Source organism: Prionailurus bengalensis, chromosome A1 (assembly GCF_016509475.1).
Source record: "Prionailurus bengalensis isolate Pbe53 chromosome A1, Fcat_Pben_1.1_paternal_pri, whole genome shotgun sequence".
Lineage (NCBI taxonomy): Eukaryota > Metazoa > Chordata > Mammalia > Carnivora > Felidae > Prionailurus > Prionailurus bengalensis.
In genome coordinates, this window is record NC_057343.1 from 14,174,879 (window position 1) to 14,200,369 (window position 25,491).

Consider the following 25,491-nt stretch of genomic DNA (forward strand, 5'->3'; position numbering starts at 1 on the left):
GAGTAATATGAGGTAAAAAAGGAGAAATAATAAATATTAAAAAAATTACTAAAGGGAATGGAAAAGATGAGAGTGAAAAGGACAGATTTAGATTACTTTATAAATATAAATATAAATATAAATATAAATATAAATATAAATATAAATATAAATATAAATGAGTTTCCAAAGAAGAAACCAAATAAAAGAATAGCAACATAATAAGACCATAATTCAAGGAAACTCCTGGAATTTGAAAAAAAGAGAGATTTTAAATATATATATACATATTTAAAAAGCACACTGAATATCTGAGAAAATTACTCAAATGACCAACACTGAGACACATTCTAATAAAATTAATGAATTTTAAAGAAAAAGAAAAATAATCTCAGGGATCTAGATAAAAATACAAATTAACTTGGGGAAAGAGAATCAAATTGTCATCATAATTTTTGATGGACATATTTTCTACCAGAAGAAAATGGGGTAGGATATTTAAGATACTCTAGGAATGAAAATGGCAGCCAAACTGGCTTTCATGTATGAAAGATAAACAGATAAACTGTTACAATGAAAGAATTCAGGGAATATTATTCCTATTAGGCTCTCCTGAAGAATCTACTGTAGAATAAGTATCAGGCAACCTAAGTGACTGGAGAGTGTAAACATGATAACCCATGATAACCATCAAGTATACATGTGTTTAGACAACTAACTGAACTAATTTGGCTATATGGGAAAGAGTTATAGTAGTATATAATGGCTTTATGCCCTGAAAACTGAAAAAAGGAGGAGGACAATAATTATATTTGTGGTGGCATTACTGATATTTTTTATAAAACTGTTACATAATGTTATATAAAACCAATTAATAATTGTTGATATTGTAATTATTTTATCTTGTGTGCCTGAAAATTAAGATTCTCATTAAATCTCTCATTAGTTTTAAATTTGAATGGGATATTATAAAAGCTAAATTATTATCTGTATGCACACACACACACACAAACAGACACACATTCATATGTGTACTCTAGTTCTGTCTACTGTTTTACCTAGGAACAATGACAAGTTAGTAGCAGAGAGTACATCTGGATTCTAGATTGTAGTCTTGAAATATCATTTACCACTGAAAGAAACCAGTTTTTGGAGAAATGAGTGATGCCAAGGCTAGAACAGTAAATGTTCATGATTTGCCTGCAACATTTGGTGATACCAAAACCAAGGAAAATATCAAACACTGTCAAAAGTACTCAGGACCTAACTTGAAGACACTCTTATTGGCCAAACATGGGGCATTTTCAACATCAGTAGGTATAATAACTGCAGTGCATCCAAATGCATGGATATGTTAAATACGTAAGTTGTAAGACTGATTTTTAAAATGACTTGGTTGAATTTAGAAGATAGGGAGCCAATTCATTATTTTGAAAACTGATCAATAAAGGGAAAAATTTGTCTTGTTATTCCTTTGTAAGTTATATCATTTACGTTATCCAATCATTAATGAGGGAAGTCTTCTTTTACAGAAATATAAAAATATCTGATAAGTGATAGATTTTTGGGTTAGGTCATTAACATTTAGCATCCCCTGAGAAATTAATAGACCTTAGCATCAATTGCTGCTAACATCACAGAAGGAGAGACAAATAGATAACCGGATGGGAGAAAGCTCTATCATCCATCAAGACTGACTGAGTGACCGAACGAATGGATGAATGAATGAATAAAGTAAAGCTATATCTGATTGAGATTATATACCCGATATGTTAAACTACGCCCTAAGAATTCTGCCGTCAAAATTAACACTGGTGGAAATTCTATACAATAAATATCTTGGTTCCTTCAAAATAATTTATATAGGGAAAAAAGTGATAGAGGGGACCTGTAGCTTAAAAGAGCATTAAAAGATATCTCAAAAAAATAATAAAACTGAATTGTTTATAGCTATAACTATCATTTTTGGGTCATAAGCTTTAAAAAGAAAAATCAAAGTGATTATCATAAAAATTAGATAATGATTTGTTAAAAAGAAGGAGAATAACACAAGACACATGGAGGGCTTCTGGGATACTTAGCAAAAGTCTGTTTCTTCAGCTGTGTAGTGGTTTTAATGATGTTCATTTTAAAATAATTCTTAATCTATGTTTTATGCATTTTACTTATCTGTGTTGTATTTTACAGAAGAATTCTAATGTTCTCGAAGGAGAAAGTTATAAGAAGCTTTTATTGACATTAAAGACATAAGTAACACTGATTATATCACGTTCATGGTAGAAAAATGATATCACAAAGAAGTAATTTCTGTCCATGATAATCCATCACTTTCAATAAAAAATTATTTTCAAAAAATCTCAAATTATTTTCATGGAATTTGATGAGTTTTTCTCTTAAATTTCTGTAGTTGAATGGAGGTTGAAAAAAACCAACATAATTTTAAAGATGAACAAGCTGTTATAACTTTAAAGGTGTGGTAGTGGCCTGAGCTAAACAGATCAGGCACATTCATTCTCTCTCTGTCTGTCTCAAAATAAATAAAAAGAAAATATGTATAGAATTTGTGCAAAATAATTGAAAAGGGGATTAAAGCACATCATTAAAAAAGTTAAACACAAAGAAAGGCAGTAAGGGAGCAAATGAGGTACCAAAATGCTTTAAAACGGACAGAGCACAATTTGCAAAATGACAATAGTAAGTTCTTCCCTATCAGTAATTACTTAAAAAGTTAAGTTTATTAAATGCTCCAATCAAAAGACATAGATTGAATGATTTACAAAGAAAAATGATTCAATTAAATGCTGTCTACAAGAGATTCATTTTAAATCTCAGCACACATACACAGATAGAAGATGAAAGAGTGGAAAAAGATACTCCATGCAAAGAGTAACCAAAACAGAACAGAGGTAGATATACTAATATAAGACAAAAGAGACTTTTAACTCAAATGTTTAAGGATACCACCAGTTCACTGGTATTATATGTAAGTGATGAATCACCAAATTCTACTCCTGAAATCATTGTTACACTATATGTTAATGAACTTGCATTTAATTTAAAAAACAAAAATTAAAAAAAATAAAATATCATTAAAACTCACAATCTATAAGCAGATAACTATAAGTTAAATTGTGAAATACCTACATAATTAAATCTTAAGCAGCCAATAAAAAGCATCATATATAGAATGTTGTCTGATCATTGGAATCTCCTGGTGTGTTATAAAAGCATAGGGCTTACCCTAGACTTACTGAATCAAAATCTCCATGAGGAAAGAATGGATATATATTTTTTCATCAGGCTGCCAGGTGATTTTTATGGTGAGGCAAATACATGAAATTCTTTTATAGAAAATGTATGTTCATTGCTGAGAGAATAAAATGCTATCAATATGTACCATTCTTTAACATTCTCATAAAAATAATAATTAAAAAGAAACAGAAACTCAAAAAAATATATACCACCAGATCCACTAGATCTTCTCAAAATTTTCTAAAACACTGAAATTGAAGAGAAGTGAATACCTTCAAACTTACTATATGAGGCCAGCATTTCCCTGACACTGAGACCAGACAAAAACATTAAAAGAAAATTCAGACCCAAATCCTTTATAAAAACTGATGCAGAAATCCTCATCAAAATACTAGCAAATCAAAGTCAGCAGCATATTAAAAAGGATTATACATATGACCAAGAGTGATGTATTCCTAGAACACAAGGATGGTTCACATAGGAAAACCGATATAAATCTAAGACACCACATTAATAGAAGGAAGGAAAAGAAAAAACCTACAATCATCCCAATTGATGCAGAAAAATGATTTAACCAATTCAACATCCTTTTAGGATAAAAACACTTAAACTAGGAAGAGGGGAAAACTAACTCAGCATAATATAGGCCATATATAAAAAAATTAAAAGCTAACATGCTTAATGGCAAAAAAAATGAAAGCTTTTCCTTCAAGATCAAGAGCAAGATAGGGATGCCCACTTTAACCACTTCTATGCAACATAGCACTGGAAGTTTTAGTAAGAGTAATTATGTTAAAAAAGAAAAGGCATCAGGGGCACCTGGGTGGCTGGGTCGGTTAAACATCCAACTTTGACTCAGGTCATGATCTCGCAGTTCATGGGTTTGAGCCTCCCATTGGGCTCTGTACTGATAGCTCAGAGCCTGGAGCCTGCTTCGGATTCTGTGTCTCCCTCTCTCTGCCCCTCCCCTGCTCATGCTCTGTCTCTCTCTCTCTCTCTCTCTCTCTCTCAAAGATAAACATTAATTTTTTTAAAAAACATCAAAATTGGAAAGGAAAAAGTTAAATTATCTGTTTGTATATTACGTGACCTTATATGTAGAAAACCCTAGATATTCTACAAAATATTTGTTAATGAATTCAACACAATACAAAATCAACACTTCAAAAATCAGTTGTAGTCCTATAAATGAACATTGAAAAATACAAGAAGGAAATTAAGAAAACAATTCAATTTACAATCACATCAAAAAGTAAAATATTTAGGAATAAACTTAACCAACGACCTAAAAAGAAAGCCTTATATACTGAAAACTATAAAACACTGATGAGAGAAATAAAAGAAGAAACAAATAATTGGAGAGACAGCCCATAGCCCATGTTTATGGGAAGACTAATATTGCTAAGATGTCAATATTACCCACAATCTACAGATTTAATGTAGTCTCTCTCAAAATTCCAGTGGTGCTTATTGAAAAATAGCAAAATCTATACTAATATGAATATGGAATCTCAGGGAGCCCCAATTAGCCAAAACAGTCTTGAGAACAAACAAAGTTGGAGGTTTCCCTCTTCCTGATTTCAAAGCTTATTACAAAGCTACAGTAATCAAAGAGTATGGTACTGGCCTAAACACAGACTCATAGACCAATGGAATAGAATCTCTGGCCCAGAAATGAACCCTTACATACATGATCAAATAATTTTCAACATGGATTCCAAGACCATTCAGTTGGAGAAAGGACAGTCTTGTCAACAAATCATGTTGTGAAAACCTGATGTCCATATATGAATGAATGAAGTTGAGCCCTTAACCTTACACCATGTACAAAAATTTAAACAGATCAAAGACCTAAATTTAAGACCTAAAACTATAAAACTTTTAGAAGAAAATATAAAGATAAAACTCCATGTTACTGGATTTGGCGATGGTTTCTTAGATATGACACCAAAAGCACAGGGAACCAAAGTAAAAATAGATAAATTAGACTTCATCAAATTTAGAATCTTTTGTGTACCAAAGGACACAATCAATAGTGTAAAAAGGCAGCATACAAACAGGGAGAAAATATTTACAAACCACATCTATTGAAGGTTTAATATTGAGAATATATAAAGAACTACAATTCAGCAAGAAAAAAACATAAGCAATTTAAAAAGGAGCATATTAAAGCCACAAGGTATCACCTCACACCCCTTAGGATGGCTACTATCAAAAACCCAGAAAATAAAAATGTTGTCAAGGATGTGGAGAAACTGAAAACCTTGCATACTCTTGGTGGAAATGTAAAATTGTGTAGCCAGTATGGAAAACAGCATGGCAGTTCCTCAAAATATTGGAAATAGAATTATCACATGAATCAGCAATTCTCCTTCTGGGTATGTATCTATAAGAATTGAGGGGTGCCTGGGTGGCTCAATTGGTTGAGCGTCTGACTTCAGCTCAGGTCATGGTCTCACGGTTCATGATTTCGGGCCGGCCCCGTGCCAGACTCTGTGCTGACAGCTCAAAGCCTGGAGCCTGCTTTGGATTCTGTGTCTCCCTCTCTCTCTATACTCCACCCCCACTCAAAAATAAAAGTAAACATTAAAAATTTTTAGAATTGAAAGCAAATGCCAAACGTGTATTTTTACACTCATATTCATAGTGACATTATTCAAAATACCCAAGGGGTGGAAACACCCTTAGTGACCACATATAGATGAATGGATAAACAAGATGTGGTCTATAAATGCAGTGGAATATTATTCAGTCTTAAAAAAGAGAGAGAATTCTGACTTGCTACAACAGGGATGTACCCTTGAGGACATTATGCTAAGTGAAATAAGCAAATAACATAAAGACTGTATGATTTCCTTTATATGAGATATCTAGAATTGTCAAATTTATGTATACAGAAAGTAGGATAGTTGCCAAGGGATGCGGGAGAAACAGGGAGTTGTTTAATGGTAATAGAGTTTCAGTTTTGCAAGATGGAGAAGTTCTGGAGGTTGCACAACACTATGAATATACTTACGAGTTAAAAATGGTTAAGATAGAAATTTTTATGTTATGTGTATTTTGCTGCAATTTTTAAGAAAAGTGAAAAGTTTAGCCACAGACTGGAAAGATGTACTTTTTTTTTAATATATGAAATTTATTGTCAAATTGGTTTCCATACAACACCCAGTGCTCATCCCAAAAGGTGCCCTCCTCAATACCCATCACCCACCCTCCCCTCCCTCCCATCCCCCATCAGCCCTCAGTTTGTTCTCCGTTTTTAAGAGTCTCTTATGCTTTGGCTCTCTCCCACTCTGACCTCTTTTTTTTTTTCCTTCCCCTCCCCCATGGGTTTCTGTTAAGTTTCTCAGGATCCACATAAGAGTGAACACATAGGGTATCTGTCTTCCTCTGTATGGCTTATTTCACTTAGCATCACACTCTCCAGTTCCATCCATGTTGCTACAAAGGGCCATATTTCGTTCTTTCTCATTGCCACGTAGTACTCCATTGTGTATATAAACCACAATTTCTTTATCCATTCGTCAGTTGATGGACATTTAGGCTGTTTCCACAATTTGTCTATTGTTGAGAGTGCTGCTATAAACATTGGGGCACAAGTGCCCCTATGCATCAGTACTCCTGTATCCCTTGGGTAAATTCCTAGCAGTGCTATTGCTGGGTCATAGGGTAGGTCTATTTTTAATTTTTTGAGGAACCTCCACACTGTTTTCCAGAGCGGCTGTACCAGTTTGCATTCCCACCAACAGTGCAAGAGGGTTCCCGTGGAAAGATGTACTTCTAACACCAATAAATGAAAAAGATTGAAATCCAGGTTACACAAAACAGCTACCAATCGATAAGAAACTCGTAATTCCACAGAACAGTGGGTAAAAGGCAAAATCATTTAATTTGCAGATGAGGAAAATGCAGATGGTCAATAAACATGTAAAAGAAAAAGTTCAACCTCATTTTTAATCAGGTAAATGGTACAAAATATGTCTTTGTATCCAGTTAGTTAAAAATTTATATTTAAAACCCATCCCATTGGCACAAAATATATATTTTTTTAAATCCATGTACTAAGGGTGTAGAATCATCTAGTGGGAGTGTAAATTAATGCAAACACTTTGAAATATAATTTACTTATAAATTTGAATTTGTAAGTTGTATTGACTCAGCAATTTCATGCCTGTGTGTGTACCACGAAGTAATTTTTGCATACGTACACAAGCAGATGTAAATATAAAATATTTATAGCAACACTGTTCTTGCTGAGGACAAACTAGAAGCAAACTGTTCACTAACAAACAAGTGGACAAATGGATGGTATGGTTGTGTATTACAGTACTATGCAGTAGTGAAATGCAATTTTATAAAAACATTTTTGACCAAAAGAGCTTGTATACGGATAGTACTATATCTTATATAGAAATTCATTAGTATGTGGCAAAGTTTTTTAAATGTGACTCAAAATGGTTCATTTATAATTGTTGTTGTTTCTAGGGAATTGGGATCAGGGAAGGTTACACAAGTGTTTCGGGTCTATAATTTTTATTCCTTAAAATGGGTGTTGATTATCATTACATTACCAGAGGTCAACGCACTGTGGCTTGACAGCCAAGTATACCATCCACCTGTTTTTGTAAATAAAGTTTTATTGGAACCCAGATATGCCATTGTTTTATGCATATGTAAACTACTTTTATGTTGACAGTGGCGGAGTTGATTGATTTAGCCAGAGACTGATATCCCACAAAACATTTACTGTCTGACTCTTGTAGGAAAAAAAATGACCCCTGAACTGGACCAATATCTATACCAATATGCCTTTCAGTATTCCTAACAACAACAAAAATTCTGAAGAAATAGTGTGTTATGATTGTTAAGATTGTTATCTTGACACTTCTAATGAGGTTATAGAGGCTCTTTGTGGATGAAGAAGGGCAAAAAGTCATGAATACAGTTGATTGATTCCCAGTTAATTAGTTTTGGACATGGTTTTGGAAATTTGTCAGGTCACATACATTATTTGTTTCTCAAAATTCAAACCATAATATTACCAATTATGCCTTATAGTTTACTATGTCTCCCCTATAACCAAGTCCTTATCTAAATCTTTAGTTGGCTAAAAATAATGAATTAAACATGACCTTATTGGGGTGCCTAGGTGGCTTGGTCGGTTAAGCATCCAACTTCAGCTCAGGTCATGATCTCGCAGTTCATGAGTTCGAGACCCATGCTGGGCTCTGTGCTCACAGCTCAGAGCCTGGAGCCTGCTTCAGATTCTGTGTCTCCCTCTCTCTCTGCCCCTCCCCCTCCCATGCTCTGTTTCTCTCTCTTCCAAATAAATAATCTTTAATTTTTTTTAAAGAAATGACCTTATTTTTTTCCATCTTTTTGAGTAAATGATAATAGTGTACATAAGAACTTTATGCCTAGTTAAAAGCATTTAGTTATTTGTTCAATTATAATTAGGATCTTCAGGGGTAATATTTTTATTATAAAACTCTTAAGCAATTAAAATTATATTGTAAAGCCTTCAAAAATATAAGTTTCTATAGTTTTTATTCCTTTTGATAGCAGTGTCAATATAAATAATACCTTAAGGGTTTTTTTGTTTTGTTTTTTGTTTTGTTTTGAGAGAGAGGGAGAGAGCATTACTGTGCACAAGTGAAGGAGGGGCAGAGAGAGAGAGAGAGAGAGAGAGAGAATTCCAAGGAGGCTCCACACTGTCAGCATAGAGCACAACATGGGGCTCAATCTCATGAACCATGAGGTATTATGATCTGAGCCGAAATCCAGAGTTGGGCTCTTAACTGACTGAGCCAACCGGGTGTCCCTAGGGTTTTTTTTATTCTTGAAATAAGAACTGACAAATTTTTTCCTAAGTTAAAAAAACTCACAGTTCAATTAACCATCTTAATATTATATCTTTTGCTTATTATAGTTGTTGACATACTACTTTGAGTTTGAATTCTCTTATTTAAATTTAAAAAATATTCAAAATTGATACAGCAAATATATTTCATTGCTGGGGGGGGGGGGTGGGAAGATGCTGTTCTATCCAAGGTGTGAAATAGAGAAATCCAAGCTGGATTCTGTAAGTCAAAGGCTCATTAAAAATTATAGATGTTAACATATTTTTTAATGTTTATTTATTTTGAGAGAGAGAGAGACAGAGACAGAGCATGAGTGGGGTAGGGGCAGAGAGAGATGGAGACACGGTATCTGAAGCAGGTTCCAGTCTCCGAGCTGTCAAACACAGACTCTGATGCAGGGCTCGAACTCACAAACCATGAGACCATGACCTGAGCTGAAGTCAGAAGCTTATCCGACTGAGCCACCCAGGGTCCCCTGATTTTAACATATTTTTGACACTAACAGTCCTGAATTTTCAGTTTTACTCTTGGTAATTCTTGCCAGTATCTTTTTATCTATTTAAAATATTGTCTATATAATTAATTTCTGTACCACTGAGAGATGAGATGGTGCAGTAGTCATCTAATTTTTCTCAAAACTTCTATTAAAATTTACATTTTAAGAGTAGCAATGGACAGGACAACAGTGGTTATGTCTAGTGACTGAGATATTTTTAAGAACATTTTGTGGTTTGTTTCAATTTTTACACAAATTTGACTGAGTTTTTAATGCACAAGATGATGATATAGCCTGAAAGAAATGGAAAGCAAACTTAAGTAATTCCTACTCTAGACAAAGATGAATCTAGCAACAACAATTAAAAAAAAATATTTCGGGAGAAGTTACATATAGAGGATTAACTGTATTTGAAACCCATTCTTAAGGGATAAAAAATTGTAGCATTGACCTTGTGAATGGAAAGATGGATAATTACGTTTTTTCAGTTTTTCACAGAGATCTGATTCATAAAAGAAATTGAATAAAGGAAAAGTGTCCAATTGTTTTTGTATTTGAATGAATAATTTAAATTTTCCAACATCAGATTGTGAGGTACCAATCTAACACCAGTTATCTTATGCAGGAAGTCATGGTATACATAAGCTCGTATTCATAAGTTTTGTCTCTCACAAAATGGAATTATAAGCAACTTTTACAGATTTTCATATTTAAGATTTTTTCTAATGAATTTTGCCTATGACGCAAATTTTCATTTTAATGAATTAAGCATTTCTCTTTGTTTTCTAGATGTATCTTAAATCTGAAAGTACTCTGGAACAAAAGTTTGCAAACTTTTTCTTTAGAGGTCTGGATTATGGACCAACAAACAATCTCTCTCATATATTCTTTGTGTTTTGTGTTACCTGTTTTCACAACCCTTTAACAGAAATGTAAAATCTGTTCTTGGCCTATTGGCCATACAAAAACAAGCTGCAGGCTGGATTTGACTGTAGTTTGCCAACCCCAGGCTAGAGTAAGAGATGATGGCATCATCAAAAAAAAATTAAATTTAGATACTATTGGTAACAGTAGTTTTTATTTTCATTTAATTGGCTGTGTTTATTATACTATATGATTCTGGAGCTTGAAAGTCTCATGGTTTCAGAGGTTCCTTTATGTACTACAAGATTTTCCTTAATAAATAGTTATGAACCACTTTTTATTTATTTTATTCATCACATAGTATCTTGGATACCAGGATATTTTTTTTTTGAAAAATTTGTTTAAAAGAAAGATAAGTTTCTTTTAGCTGAAAGCCAAGATTGTAGCATTGACAACCACAGTTCAGTGGAGTGTTATTTAAGATTATATTGACTGCAGATTGCATTTCTCTTCCTGTTTTTGATTATTACTTTTGATAAGTTTGGTTAGCTGATACTTAGGTATCATTGTCCATTCTTTGCATAATTCTATTTAAGCAACAGTGTGTATCTTTAGTTCTTAGAGGGTTTTTTTTAATAATTTTTTAAACATTTGTTTATTTTTGAGACACAGAGACAGAGCATGAGTTGGGGAGGAGCAGAGAGAGGGAGACACAGAATCTGAAGCAGGTCCCAACCCGCAAACTGTGAGATCATGACCTGAGCCAAAGTAGGGTGCTCAACTGACTGAGCCACCCAGGTGCCTCCCTAGAGTTGTTATTGATGTTATTGTAAGAAAATAGTCACTAGCACTTTAGGAAAATTTCACAAATGTATACCAGTAATGTTTTCTGTAACATTCCATGTTTTTGCAAATGATCCATTTTCATATGAGGGGGGAATACTTCACTTTTTGTGCTAGCTATACCCAAATTTAGGAATTTATAATCAACCAGTTTGATTCAAGCAAAGTATTTAATGTGCAATTTAAAATTTTTTATCTTCCTAAATTATTCTTTGGAGGTATTTGTTGGTATATGAGGAGTGGATCACTTTAATTTTTACAAATATGATAGTTAAGTGGCATTTTATCAAGGGATCTTATTATATCAAATAGCTACTGAAAAATTTTAAATACCTGAGTTATTTGTGTTGTCAGAATGTCAAGAGATCACAGTATAACATAACGTTAAGAAATTATCCTTCAGAAATGACATCTTCCAAAATGTTTTCACATGAATCAACAAGATGGAAAAGAGATTTGCATGATTGATCAGCTATATCACTTGACTTAACATTGACAGTCAGTGCCTTTACAATTGTGACAGCCAGAATGCCTTCATATAAAAATTATAATCTATTGTGAATATCAGAATATCTTTTGGTATCTGTTCCATAGTATACAGTATATGTTTAAGGATTTTACTTTAAATGCAGAAGATCCTTCCTTAACTTCTCTGTGCTTTCAAAAAAGGAGAAGTCAAATTAAAACCTGTGAAATAACAAGGTGTCTTTAGTCAAGATTGAAGCTTTTTTAGAAATGTTGGTTAAATATAAAGTCCTGCGTGAAGTTTGTCTCCCTGTTGACAAATAGGGAGAAAAGGGCAGTGGCATAATGGTTTGAAAGAAAAAGGTCTAAGATATTTAGTGTGATTTCCTCTTTTTTGTCATGATAGAATAACAGTTATTGAGTGGATTGCCCTCCAAATGTAACCACTAGAAAATTGGACAAAATCCATAAACCAACAGTTTTTTAGGTCTTGGACAGGAGGCCAATGCGAACTATAATCCCTGAGAAAAATGGAAATAATTTCATTGGATTCAATGATCTCCCTGACATTTTGCCTGGAGGCGCATTCTAGAGTGTTGTAAAAGAAAGGGAATCTGAAGTAAAAGCAATCTTGCTGATCTGAAGAGATGATGATTGAAGGACAGGAAGTTGTGCAGCAGAGTTTCCTAGAGGAGGTTAGCTCTGCAGTAAAATAGTTCCAGAACCTTGTGTATGGGCCCCTTGAATCTTTGCTGAATACCAAACAGCACATATATAGAAAGTAATTCCACGAAACCTGGCAAAATATGACCAAGGTGCTTCGAAGTGAATAATTTCCTTAACTCACAGAAGAGAGAGCACTGTTCTAGCTCCGCCCAGCCAGAGTGGTGAGTCCTCACAGATTATTGGGGGCAGTGAGGAGAGAGTTCAGAAGCGTTAGTAGTAGAGTTAAATTATTTTTACAGCACAAAATACTCTAGTGTAGATCCACCCCTAAAAAACCCAAACTTAAAAGGGAGCCTCTATAGAATCAAATTGAGGGGCGCCTGGGTGGCGCAGTCGGTTAAGCGTCCGACTTCAGCCAGGTCACGATCTCGCGGTCCGTGAGTTCGAGCCCCGCGTCAGGCTCTGGGCTGATGGCTCAGAGCCTGGAGCCTGTTTCCGATTCTGTGTCTCCCTCTCTCTCTGCCCCTCCCCCGTTCATGCTCTGTCTCTCTCTGTCCCCAAAATAAATAAACGTTGAAAAAAAAAATTTAGAATCAAATTGATCCGCCAGTAATTTAACTGTCAAAACAAAGCCTAACCCACTTTAAAGGAACAGAGCAAACTATAACCACTGAACAATGCAATAATTGCAATTCCCAGCATCTGAATAAGATTACTAGACATAAAATGAAGCAGTGAAGTATAGCACAAAACCAGAAGGAATATCATTTGATAAAAATGACACAGATGATAAGTTTAAAAGACAAGAATTACCAGGTTTCATAAGGATGTATAGGTATTTAAAGGAAAACAAGAATACAGAGTGGAGAGAAATGAACAATATAAAACAATGGATCCCTGAGAAATTAAAAAGCCAAGTGAAAAATTCATTTAATGGATTTACAGCTTATTGTACACTAAGACTATAACAGTGAATTGCAAGATATAGAATAGTATCTTCCCAAACTGAAGCAAAAACAAAAAACAAGTAAACAAACAAAAGAGACTAAATAAATAAAAAGGGAACAGAGCCACAGGAGCCTATGAGATAAATCAATTAGTTAAATGGTTGGAATTGGGGTCTAAGAAGAAGGGTGTTAAAACTGTATTTATTTTTGAAGAAATAAGAGTCAAATAATATGAAAACTGTAAATCCTAAAATTCCAGGAATTTAGCTAATTCCAAGCAGAAGCAACACAAAAAAAAATATATGATGCAGCATCATAATTAAAATATTCAAAACTATCATTCAGAAGAAAATTTTAAAAAGTCATCAATGGAGAAACGGGAACCCTCTTGCACTGTTGGTGGGAATGCAAATTGGTGCAGCCACTCTGGAAAACAGTGTGGAAATTCCTCAGAAAATTAAAAATAGACCTACCCTATGACCCAGCAATAGCACTGCTAGGAATTTACCCAAGGGATACAGGAGTACTGATGCATAGGGGCACTTGTACCCCAATGTTTATAGCAGCACTCTCAACAATAGCCAAATTATGGAAAGAGCCTAAATGTCCATCAACTGACGAATGGATAAAGAAATTGTGGTTTATATACACAATGGAGTACTACGTGGCAATGAGAAAGAACGAAATATGGCCCTTTGTAGCAACGTGGATGGAACTGGAGAGTGTGATGCTAAGTGAAATAAGCCATACAGAGGAAGACAGATACCCTATGTGTTCACTCTTATGTGGATCCTGAGAAACTTAACAGAAACCCATGGGGGAGGGGAAGGAAAAAAAAAAGAGGTCAGAGTGGCAGAGAGCCAAAGCATAAGAGACTCTTAAAAACGGAGAGCAAACTGAGGGTTGATGGGGGATGGGAGGGAGGGGAGGGTGGGTGATGGGTATTGAGGAGGGCACCTTTTGGGATGAGCACTGGGTGTTGTATGGAAACCAATTTGACAATAAATTTCATATATTGAAAAAAAAACAGTCATCAACACAAAGTAAACCAACAGCTGATTGAAAAGTCACTTGAACAGACACGTCACCAGTAGCAATATTAGGATGTCAAATAAGCACATAAAAAGATGGTCAATATCATTAGTAGGTAAATGCAAATTAAAACCACAGTGAGTCAGCACTACATACATATGAAGAGTGCTTAAAATAAAAAAATAATGGTAATACCAAGTGCTGAGGAGAATTTGTAGCAACTGTTGCTCTCATGGCTTTGAGAATACAAAATGGTGGCCACTGAGGAAAATGGTTTGGAAGGTCTCTTACTAAATTTAACATTTACTTACCATATGAGCCATTAATCCCATTTCTTGATATTTTCCTTAGGTAAATGAAAACCTATTTTCACACAAAAACCTGTACACAGATATAGCAGCTTTATTTAGACAAAAGCTGAAAAACTCAAATGTCCTTCCATGGGTAAAAATAAACCACGGTGCATAAAGCAATGGAATACGACCGAGCAGAAAAAAAGGAGCAAACTATTGATAAACCTTACTACTTGGATGAGTTCCAGAGACATTATTGTGTAAGACAACTTCATCTCAAAGGGTTGTGTATTTTATGTTCCCATTGTTTTTTGGACAGTCTCAAAAAGACAAAACTGTAGTGATGGAAAACAGACCAGCAGTGGCCAGGGATGATGGGTAGGAAGAGAATGTAGCTGCAAAGGATTAGTGCAAGGGAATTCTTGGGGGTGATGAAACCATTCTGTGTTCCTATTGTGGTGGCCATACATAAATTAATACATGTGTTAATAAATCTTATAGAAATTTACACACAGAGTGAAAAAAGCCAATTTTACTGTGTGGCGATTTAAAATTTAAATTAAAAATTTAAAGAGTTCCCAGAGGAAAAACACACTTCTTACAAAAATAAAAATTATTAGCGACACTTAGTCAGAAATTATGCAAACCAGAAGAGATAGTGGAACATCATTAAAGTGCTGATAGAAAAGACTTCCAATCTGGAATTCCCTATCCAATGAAAATATTCTTCAAAACTGAAGAGGAAAGAAAGACTTTTTCAGACAACCCAAGATAAGATTCATTGCCAGCACATCTGTGCTGTGAGAATTGTCAAAAGAAATTTTTCAAGGAGAGTTAAAGATACCAGATGGAAACTTAGACACACACAAAGGAGAATGCAGGAACTATGTGGATAGATAAAAAATTTCTTCTCATTTTTAATTGGTGCAGAAAAGGCATTTGTTAAAATTCAACACCCATTTATGCTAAAAATCTCTAAGAAAATTAGATCCCAGAGGGAACAAACTTAGCCTAAAATTGGTATCTATAAAAGAACAACTGATGTTATTCGTAATACTCAGAAACCAAATGAGATTGCGAAGCAGTGAAAGATTTTGCCTTTCTCACTCATTTTAACCACTTTAACATTTTACTGAAGTATGTAAATACTACAGTAAGGCAAGAAATTAAAACACATAGAGATTGGAGGAAGTAAAAGTATTTTTAATTGCAGGTGAAATGATTGTGTATATAAAAAATCCTACAGACCTCATACATTGCTGATTGAGAACATAAAATGGTTCAAGTTTGGAAAACAGTTTGGCAGTGTTTTAGAGTTAAACATTCAATTAAAATTTGACCCAGCAATTCCACTTACAGTTATTATTCAAGAGTGATGCAAACATATGTCAACATACATAAAATTTCATGGCAGCATTCATAACAACCACAAACTGGAAACAACTGTATTCATCAAAAAGTAATTAAACAAATGCTTGTTTGTCCATATGATAGATTACTACTCAAGAATAATAAAAAAGTATATATTGGGGCTCCTGGGTGGCCCAGTCGGTTAAGCATCTGACTTCAGCTCAGGTCATGATCTCCTGGTTTGTGGGTTCGAACCCTGCGTCAGGCTTCTTGCTGGCAGCTCAGAGCCTGGACCCTGCTTCAGATTCTGTGTCTCCTCCTCTTTCTGCCCCTCCTATGCTCATGCTCTGTCTCTGTCTCTCAATAATTAAGCATTAAAAAAAATTTAAAAAGAATTAAATTAACTAATGATACTTATAGAAAAATCCATGAATTTCAGAAATATCGTGCAAGAGCAGCCTGGCTCAAATGAGTTCATATTGAATGATTTCATTTTTATGACATACTGGAAAAGAACACTTCTTTTTTTATACTGTAGAAGGCAGGAAAGTGGTTGCCTGAGGTTAAGGGTGTAGAGAGGACTGAGAATAGGCACAAAGGATTTGAAGGGGAGTAGATTATACTGGTAACCACATGGACATATAAATTTATCCTAACTCAAAGAAGTGTACATTCAGAATGGTTATATTGTATTTTATGTAAACGATCCTTGAGTAAAGTTGAATTAAACTTAGTTATTGACTATGGGGATGCATATTTATTCTTAATACATGGATGTGGTAAATACTCTATAGACATGAAGAGAAAGTCTGAAATCAGAGTCATTGATTTCATAAATCACCTTTGGTTACCTCAGAGACATTTCAGAAGAGTTGTGGGAACAGATACAAGCATTGTAGAATGCCAGAGTGTTTGGCAAAGAAACTAAATGTAGACCAGTCATTGGAAAAGTCTGATGATGAGAAAAAAAGAGTAAAGTTTAATAGAGGTTCATGTGACTACTGAGGATTTTATTCATGGTGGAGAAACCTGTGCCTGTAAGGAGAGAGAAAGGAAAAAAAAAATCCTTTTGGAGATGTAAAAATGAAGATGCTTGATAGGGATAAGAGACATTAATGCAGAAAGGACATCAAGAGGGGCTCAGGCCAAATAGAGAAGTGTGCTCTGGGAGGGAAGGGTCACCTCAAAACTTAAAGGATAACTTATAGGATAGGAATAGACATAGGTTGAAGGAAACGTACCTGGAATTTTTTGCATCTGATTGTTTAGTTAACTTACCTTTAAAGTTGTGCTAATATAGTTTGAGTTGATGCTGGGTTCAAAGGAATAGTTCCTTTTGAATTGGACCTAATATGAGGAGCGTCTTGTTTTAATTTCTTTTGTCCTTACAAATAGGTAGAAATTAAATTGTCCAAAAAATAACACTAATATTTACTAAATGTAGATGTTAACAAAGGTTTTTCATCATAGATAACTTCTCGCATGAAAATAATACCCTCTAAAAGTAGAAATCATATTCTTATAAATAAAACATCTCAAACTGCACAATGTAGTGTTTCAATGTGGAAATCTTTTTTTTTAGCCAAAAAGGATATTAACACAAAAAAAGACACGATTTGTCAAGAATGATTTTTGCTAAAGCCTTCAAACAAATACTAATTTTTCATTCACTAAAATTGTTTCACTCTTTATATACTCATTGACTAGCTGAGCTAGAACTATATTCCAACACTCTAGTATAAAAGTAAGTATTGATGAGAAGTCAGATAAGCTGTATTTACTAAAGAGGTTACCTAAGAAATATAGTTAGAGGTAACGCATCATCTCCTACTCTCCCAGGAGAGAAATTCAGCGTAAGGTATACAGGAATGCATCTTCTTCACAGAGACAGGAAATATGACTAACAGCATACAAATCCCTAGTAGACCAAGAGCAGTGATCTTAAAGTCATAGATGGCATAGCTGAACTGTTAAAAGGAATAACTGAATACAAAGAATTTGCCATCAGTGGCAGACAGATTTATCCCTTAAGAAATGGATCATTGGAGCACGTGGGTGGCTCATTCAGTTAAGTGTCTGACTCTTGGGTTTTGGCTCAGGTCATGATCTCACAGTTCATGGGTTTGAGCCCCACATCAGCTCTGAGCTGATGGTGCGGAGCCTGTTTGGGATTCTCTCTCCTCTCTCTCTCTCTCTCAAAAATAAATAAACTTTAAAAAAAGAAATGGATTATCTACTTTGATAAAGTGATTGGAAAATATTTTTACTTTACAAAATAATAGAATATAGTACCTGTATCATATATTACATGATTAACTTAATTTAGAAAGGGAAAGAGTTTCTCTTCTGTTCTAGTATTCACATAATTTTTCATGCAAATTAGGACAATTGCAAAAGAGAAAGGGTCCATATTTAAAATTACACCCAGGCAACTGTTATGAGCTTTAAAAACCAGGATATATGGATGCTCAAAATACAGTTAATGCTATGAAGACAAGGTCTATATACTCAGTGAAACAAAAGACATTGAATAACAAGTCCTTTTTTGGAGGGTACCAATGGAATTTATATTGAGACAAAGTGTTTTTACAATGTGAAAAAATTGCCTGCATACTGATTTAGATATAATATTTACATGTATAATAAACCACATGAGATCTTCCAGAAACTAGTCATGAAATCAGTATAGGCTTTTATTATTTTACCCTCTGAGATATTATGCACTTTAGATAAATATGTAAACAGTTGGGGAAGAAAAACTAAATTGGAAAATTTAAAAGAGGAAACATATTGCTGAGCAGTTCTATCATAGTGGTTATATTTTCTACTATTTCAAAACTATTTTTATAGTTTTATTATGGACATAATGTCATTCTAAAATAAGAATAGTTTATAGTATTAATCCTTAGTTTATTTAGTACCCGATGGCTGCCTCTGTCCACACTGCTGTAGGAAAAATCCAGATTTTTTAATTGAATTCTGATTATTTTAGAGTATAAAATGTTACAAACTTGGGCAGCTGGGTGGCTCAGTTGGCTAAGCGTCTGACGCTTATTGGTTTTGGCTCAGGTCATGATCTCATGGTTTTCTGAGTTCAAATCCTGCACTGGGCTCTGTGCTCACAGCACAGAGCCTGCTTGGGATTCTGTGTCTTCCTCTCTCTCTGTCCCTTCCCCATTCGTACTATCACTGTACCTCTCAAAATAAGTACATAAACTTTAAAAAAAAAGTTACAAATTTTAATTTTATAGTACTAATTTACATATTTTGAAAGTTGAGAATATTGTATACTTTTCCCTTCTGTTTTAATAGATTCATATGAAGCATGCACTCTCATCAAAGTGAAAGCACAGCATGTCTGGCCCCAGGTGGCCCCAGGTGGCCCCAGGTGGCCCCAGGTGGCAGGAGTGGACGAGGCTGTTGGGAGATAACTATATGCAAAATTTCAGTTATGTTAAATTCCTACATAAGAACAACTGACTATTATTGTAAATAATGGTTCAACGGGGTGCCTGGGTGGCTTGGTCGGTTAAGCGTCCGACTTCGGCTCAGGTCATGATCTCACGGTCTGTGAGTTCGAGCCCCACGTCGGGCTCTGTGCTGACAGCTCAGAGCCTGGAGCCTGTTTCGGATTCTGTGTCTCCTTCTCTCTGCCCCTCCCCTGTTCATGCTCTGTCTCTCTCTATCTCAAAAATAAATAAACGAAAAAAAAAAGATAATGGTTCAACAGCATCTGATAATAGTGGTAAAAGGGCAGGGACAATGTATTCGCCACATATAAATATCCTCGTGTGCCAGTTGGTAGAGTGACTGATCCAAAACAGAAGCCAATTTATGGATTTTTTAACGTAATCCTTTAATTTCAGTTAATTATAGAAGCAACACGTATTAAGCTTTACATGCACTTCAGTGATTCTTTATATATATATTTAGCAGATAAATTAGACCTGCCCCTTGGTGTTTATATGTTTGCATACTACAGCTCCAGAATTTAATGAAATCAATGTATTTCTAGTCATTGAAGAATATGAGGGATTCTGAAGTCTTTCCGGAATTGAATTCTTGTTTAATGATCATGAAACACTTCCATTTACCAGACTCCACAAGGTCTCCAGGACCTGCCAGAGTACCCCCAAAAATACTTGTGGATAGATAAGTGGATGATAGAACAAATGAGATTGTGTTCTATCATCAAATAGATCTCAGTAATTGGTCTTAATAATAGAAGAGAAGGGTATAATTTCACTTCATACAAGCAAAAAGCAAAAATTCTGGACTACCTTATTACAACATGTCTGAGGATTTTATGAGTGATGGTGATAGTAACCAATTTTTAATAGTGCACATGAAATAATATATTTCAGTATCACACTTGAAGTTTTACTTGTATTCTAAAAAGCTGATATTTATCTTGATATTGCTCTATTCCCAACTATATTCCTAAAACAAAAGTTAGTAAAATAATAGTACAATACACACAAAAATACACCATGGATGACATTTGGTCAGGTTTCAACCTGATGGAGAAACCAGGGCCAGAAAAGCACATATTTGTTCATGACTACTGTTGAAATTTGTGGACAGTCAATGGCAATGACTTTGCCAAATACACATATTCTGTAGTAACAAACAAACAAACAAACAAACAAACAAACAGCTAGGTCCTAGTCATCCTTGGAAGAATTCCGAACAGGGAGGGACTAAATTAAAATAGGACTAAGAAACAATCTATTGAATTCCCGAAGGCCGAAAGAACAAAAAGATTTTATTGAAAAAAAAGCAATGCTTAAATTAAGGACCAATGTAAACAAGGAAATATTTAAAACAGCACAATTGAAAGACGTTTCAACTCAGATAAAGAATATTAAAGTAGAAAGAAACCCTGGTTTCCCTTACTCTACATGCCTATTTTATCCTTATGAATTTGGCATGTACTTAACGAATACAGTGCAACATAACTGGCCATTTTGTGGCCGAAACTAATCCCTTCAAAAGCAATTCCCAACCCTTACTGGGCCCATCATAAAACTGAAACACTTAAGGGCTGCAAGTTAAAACCCGGTGAACTCACAGGAACAGGTTCTGTAAATGATTTTAATCTTTATACTGTCACCAAATACTGCCTGTCAGTTTTCCCACTTTTCATTCTTGTTTTCAAGTATGGAATGAAATAGAAATCTAATGCCTAAATAACTGACCAAGAATCCACACTTTTTCATATCATTTCCTTTTCCACTGTCATACATCTACTTCCCTTGTTCTCAGGTTAGCCCAGTAGGGCATGAAGGACTTAGAACCACGGATAGTCAAGCCAGAAAGAACTATTAATGCCCTTTATTGCACGAGTCAAGCAACTTTTTTGATAAGAGGCCAAAAATAAGTACTTTAGGATTTTCAGCCATTCAGTCCCTGTCATAATTTCTCAGTTTTGTCACTGTATTGAGGAATGTTGCCACAGATAATATGTCAAGGAATGAACTTGGCTATGTTCCAATAAAACTTTATTTGTGAACAGTGAATTGTGATTATATAAACTTAAGTGTCACAAAATATTTTTATTTCTCTTTTTTCCCCAGCCATTTCATAATGTAAGAGCCATTCTTAGCTTGAGGCCATACAAAAACAGGAGAAAGTCCCAACTCTAGTGACATTCAGACTGCAGACTGTGACCCATTAATAGTATGGTGTAATCAGTAAAGCACATCTTGATGGTATTCTTGTAATGGCATGTCATGACATAGCATAACATTGATGAGAGCATAGAACACAGGGAGTGGAAGTGTGGTTTTGTGAAACATTTGTTTCAGTTATATATACTGGATCATGAAGTAAAATGTACTACTTTAGATTGTAAGTTTTAAAAGTTTCAAAATAACTGAAATACGGTTTACCAGCAAAGAATTTTAGTATCAAGAAAGGCAAGTGTCTTAGCTGAAGTTTACCTAGCTATTTAGATTGTCCACGAAAACCAGATCTTCACATTTTTAGTCCAGGGCTGCTTTGACTTAATTAAAAGCTTGATTCGGATTAAAGGATTCTGTAATGCTGATAAAATGGGTTTAATCCCAATGTTAAAATACTTAAAAGTATAAGAACTAACTGGTTTGTTACTAGCATTCAGATCATTAGTAGCATCCACGTACATGGTGTTTGAAACACCAGTACAACCAAAGGGAACACAAAAAGCACACTTTTTCCTAGTCCATAACCTCCGCTGTCCAGATTTGTTGTGCCAGGTCTCTAGTTTCTGATACTGAGGTCAGGCTCAGGGCACATCAGCCTTGACCCTCATCCTCCAGTCTGTACTTCTCAGATATCAAAACACAGTTTTCCACATTACAGACGCCCCTTAATTAACTGAAGTTACTGCAATTTAGGTAGGCTCTGGATCACAAGAAAAACAAGCCCTTTCCACAGTAACTCTTTCCCCGGGAACCTCTTCATTTTACCACGTGAGCATCTTGGGTTTCCTGTAACTTTTTCCCAGACTTCACCTCATACCGTCCTAGTATTCTTCCAACTAAATGGACTGCATTTCACTATGCCCAAATTTATAAATTTACTGTTTATAAATTTACAAATTTACTGTTTCTGGTCCCATTATTGCCAAGGACAGTAAGATAGTGATTTCATCTTTAATGTTTCTACTATACAGTAATAGAAACCAAGGTGGTGTAAGTTATGCCATGCATGGTGAGGTTTTGATCAACTTCATGTTATTTTTTTGTTTCAGCTATTCATAAGCCATGTGAACATTTCCTAGAAGATTAAGCTTATCCCTTTGTGTCTCCTTCGAAGCTATTTTCCTGTGTAACTTCTTTGTCTTCACTGCTTTCTTTTGTATATACACTGCCCCTCCATGTAGTATCAGTGCTTTTAATCTATTTTTGCTTGGTATCCAGCTAACAAAATTTACTGGCTCGTATATAAAATAAAGTCTAATGTGTGTAATAGAATCCACGAAAGCTACAATTTAGACTTGTGATCAGTTTTAACTGCTAGGAGATGATTTTCTCCTTTTTCTCCATCATATGGAACTATGACCTATAATGCATTATCTACGTGCTTTCACCCATGCCTAAAATGTTCTTCTTTCCATACTCAATAGGGTTGTTCTAATTACACTAAATCCAGCCAAAGACAGTTTTCTCTGAGGATATTATTTTCAGTTTGAAACTAATTCCTTAAAAAGTTTAGGCAGGTAATTTTAAAAAGCTTTACTTTGGGACGTTTAAGCCAGAAAATATTCTTGTATTAAATGTGTTTTCTATTTACATACTTGTTTTGGTATAGAGAGACATCTCAGGGGTGGATACACTGATGAGAGTCGAGGAAGTTACTCATATCAGATTCTGTTTCACAAATTGAATAATACTGTTTGTGACTGCTGATCTTGGAGTGATCTCTAGTTATTTTTTCTAAGAAGTTAATAACTGCACGTTAGTTCAAATTAAATATTTCCTGTTGTTATTTCCACCATATTTTTGTAATCACAATAGGAATATCTTAACAACATTATGTATCTTGCTTACCAAGTCAACATCCTATAACAGTTCTGAGATAACTCTTGGTCTCTTCACATTAAATAGATTTATCACCATGCAACTTCTGTTAGAATGTAGGCTTCTGAAATACATGAAACATATCTGTTTCATATTTCTGCTTGGCATATAGTAAGTGTGGAATACTGAATCATTAAAAGTCTTTAACTCTTGGAAATTACTAGCTCTTTACTTTTTCACAGACATTTTTGTGGTTATTTATTTCATTCCATTTTGTTGATTTCCTTGTTTATACTGTTTCAAAAGATAATTGATATTTGTAATAGTTCTATTATTGTAAGAAAGATTGGAAGAAATAAAAGCAACATTTGCATTTAGTTTATAAGTAGGTCAAATATTTATACTTGAAGTGTTATTTTTTAATTGCTAAGCAATCCACATGCCGATTTCTTTACTGCATCATTATTGGATTGTATTCTGGTATATGACTATATAATTTGACTCTAAGACATCACTCTGAGTTATGGATATGTGAGTTTGATTGGTGTAGACAAAATAATCTTGTTAATTCAATGAGCTATACTTTTTTTTGTTTATATAGTGCATGGTATATATTCCCAATAAATTATTGCTTGCATGGAATCACATGCTTATAAATAATTTCTGTAACTTTTGAGAGTATCTTCAATGTTGTAAAAAATTTAAGGAACTTTCAGGGTGCCTGGGTGGCTCAGTCTGACTTTGGCTCGGGTCATGACTTCACGGTTTGTGAGTTCAAGCCCCACATCAGGCTCTGCTCTGACAGAGAAGAGCCTTCTTGGAATTTTCTCTCTTCCTCTCCTTCTGCCCCTCCCCCATTCTCATGTTCTCTCTCTCTCTCTCTCTCTCTCTCTCTCTCTCAGAATAAATAAACTTGAAAAAAAAATAAGGAACTTCCAAGTTCTTCCGGGTCCCAAGAACTTCTTCTTTTATTACTAAGAATGAATAGAACTGGATTAATTATTTATCTCTATTTAATATTATGCCCTAAATGCAGAATTCAGTAAAGAAAATGAGCTTGGGTCAAAATGGAAAATTTGTTGCTTTGAGCACAGATCAGGAACTTTGTGAAGGTCTTATTTATTTCCTCAGAGTACTTAAGCAATTTAAGCCTATAAGTATTGGATAAAGTTTATGCACTTTTGAAAATAAGTGAGGTTCATCTGACTGATGCAGCCAATGTGGGACTTGAACTCATGAACCATGAGATCATGACCTGAGCTGAAAGCAAGAGTCTGATGTTTAACTGACTGAGCCACCCGGGAGCCCCCAATTTCTCACTTTTAGAAAGCTGTGACATTTGGGGGCACCTGAGTGGCTCAGTTGGTTAAGCATCTGACTCTTGTTTTTTGCTTAGGTCATGGTCTCACGGTTCCTGGATTTGAGCCCCATATAGGCTCTGTGCTGACAGCATGGAGGCTGCTTGGGATTTCTCTCTCTCTCTCTCTCTCTCTCTCTCTCTCTCTCTCTCTCTCTCCCTCTCTCCCTCTCCCTCCCTCCCTCCCTCTCTCTCTCTCACCCTTCCCTGTTCTCTCTCTCTCTTTCAAATTAAATAAACATTTAAAAATAAATAACCAAAGGGGCGTGTGGATGGCTTAGTTGGTTAAGTGTCTGACCTCGGTTCAGGTCATGATCTCACTGCTCATGAGTTCGAGCCCACATCAGGTTGTGGGCTGACAGCTCAGAGCCTGGAGCCTGCTTCAGGTTCTGTATCTCCCTCTCTGTACCCCTCCCCAACTCATACTCTCTCTCTCTCTCTCTCTCAACAATAAATAAACGTTTAAAAAATCCATTAAAAAAATGAAACATTATGGGGCACCTGGGTGGCTCAATCAATTGAGCATCCGACTTCGGCCCAGGTCATGGACTTGCGGTTCTTGAGTTCGAGTCCCGAGTCGGGCT

The 25,491-nt window shown here is 34.9% G+C and overlaps 1 protein-coding gene across 11 annotated transcripts in view; it reads left to right on the top strand.

The window, feature by feature from the left end:
• Positions 1 to 25,491, top strand: part of NBEA (neurobeachin) — a 685,885-nt gene that overhangs the window by 294,475 nt on the left and 365,919 nt on the right. The gene's annotated exons all lie outside the window — the stretch shown is intronic.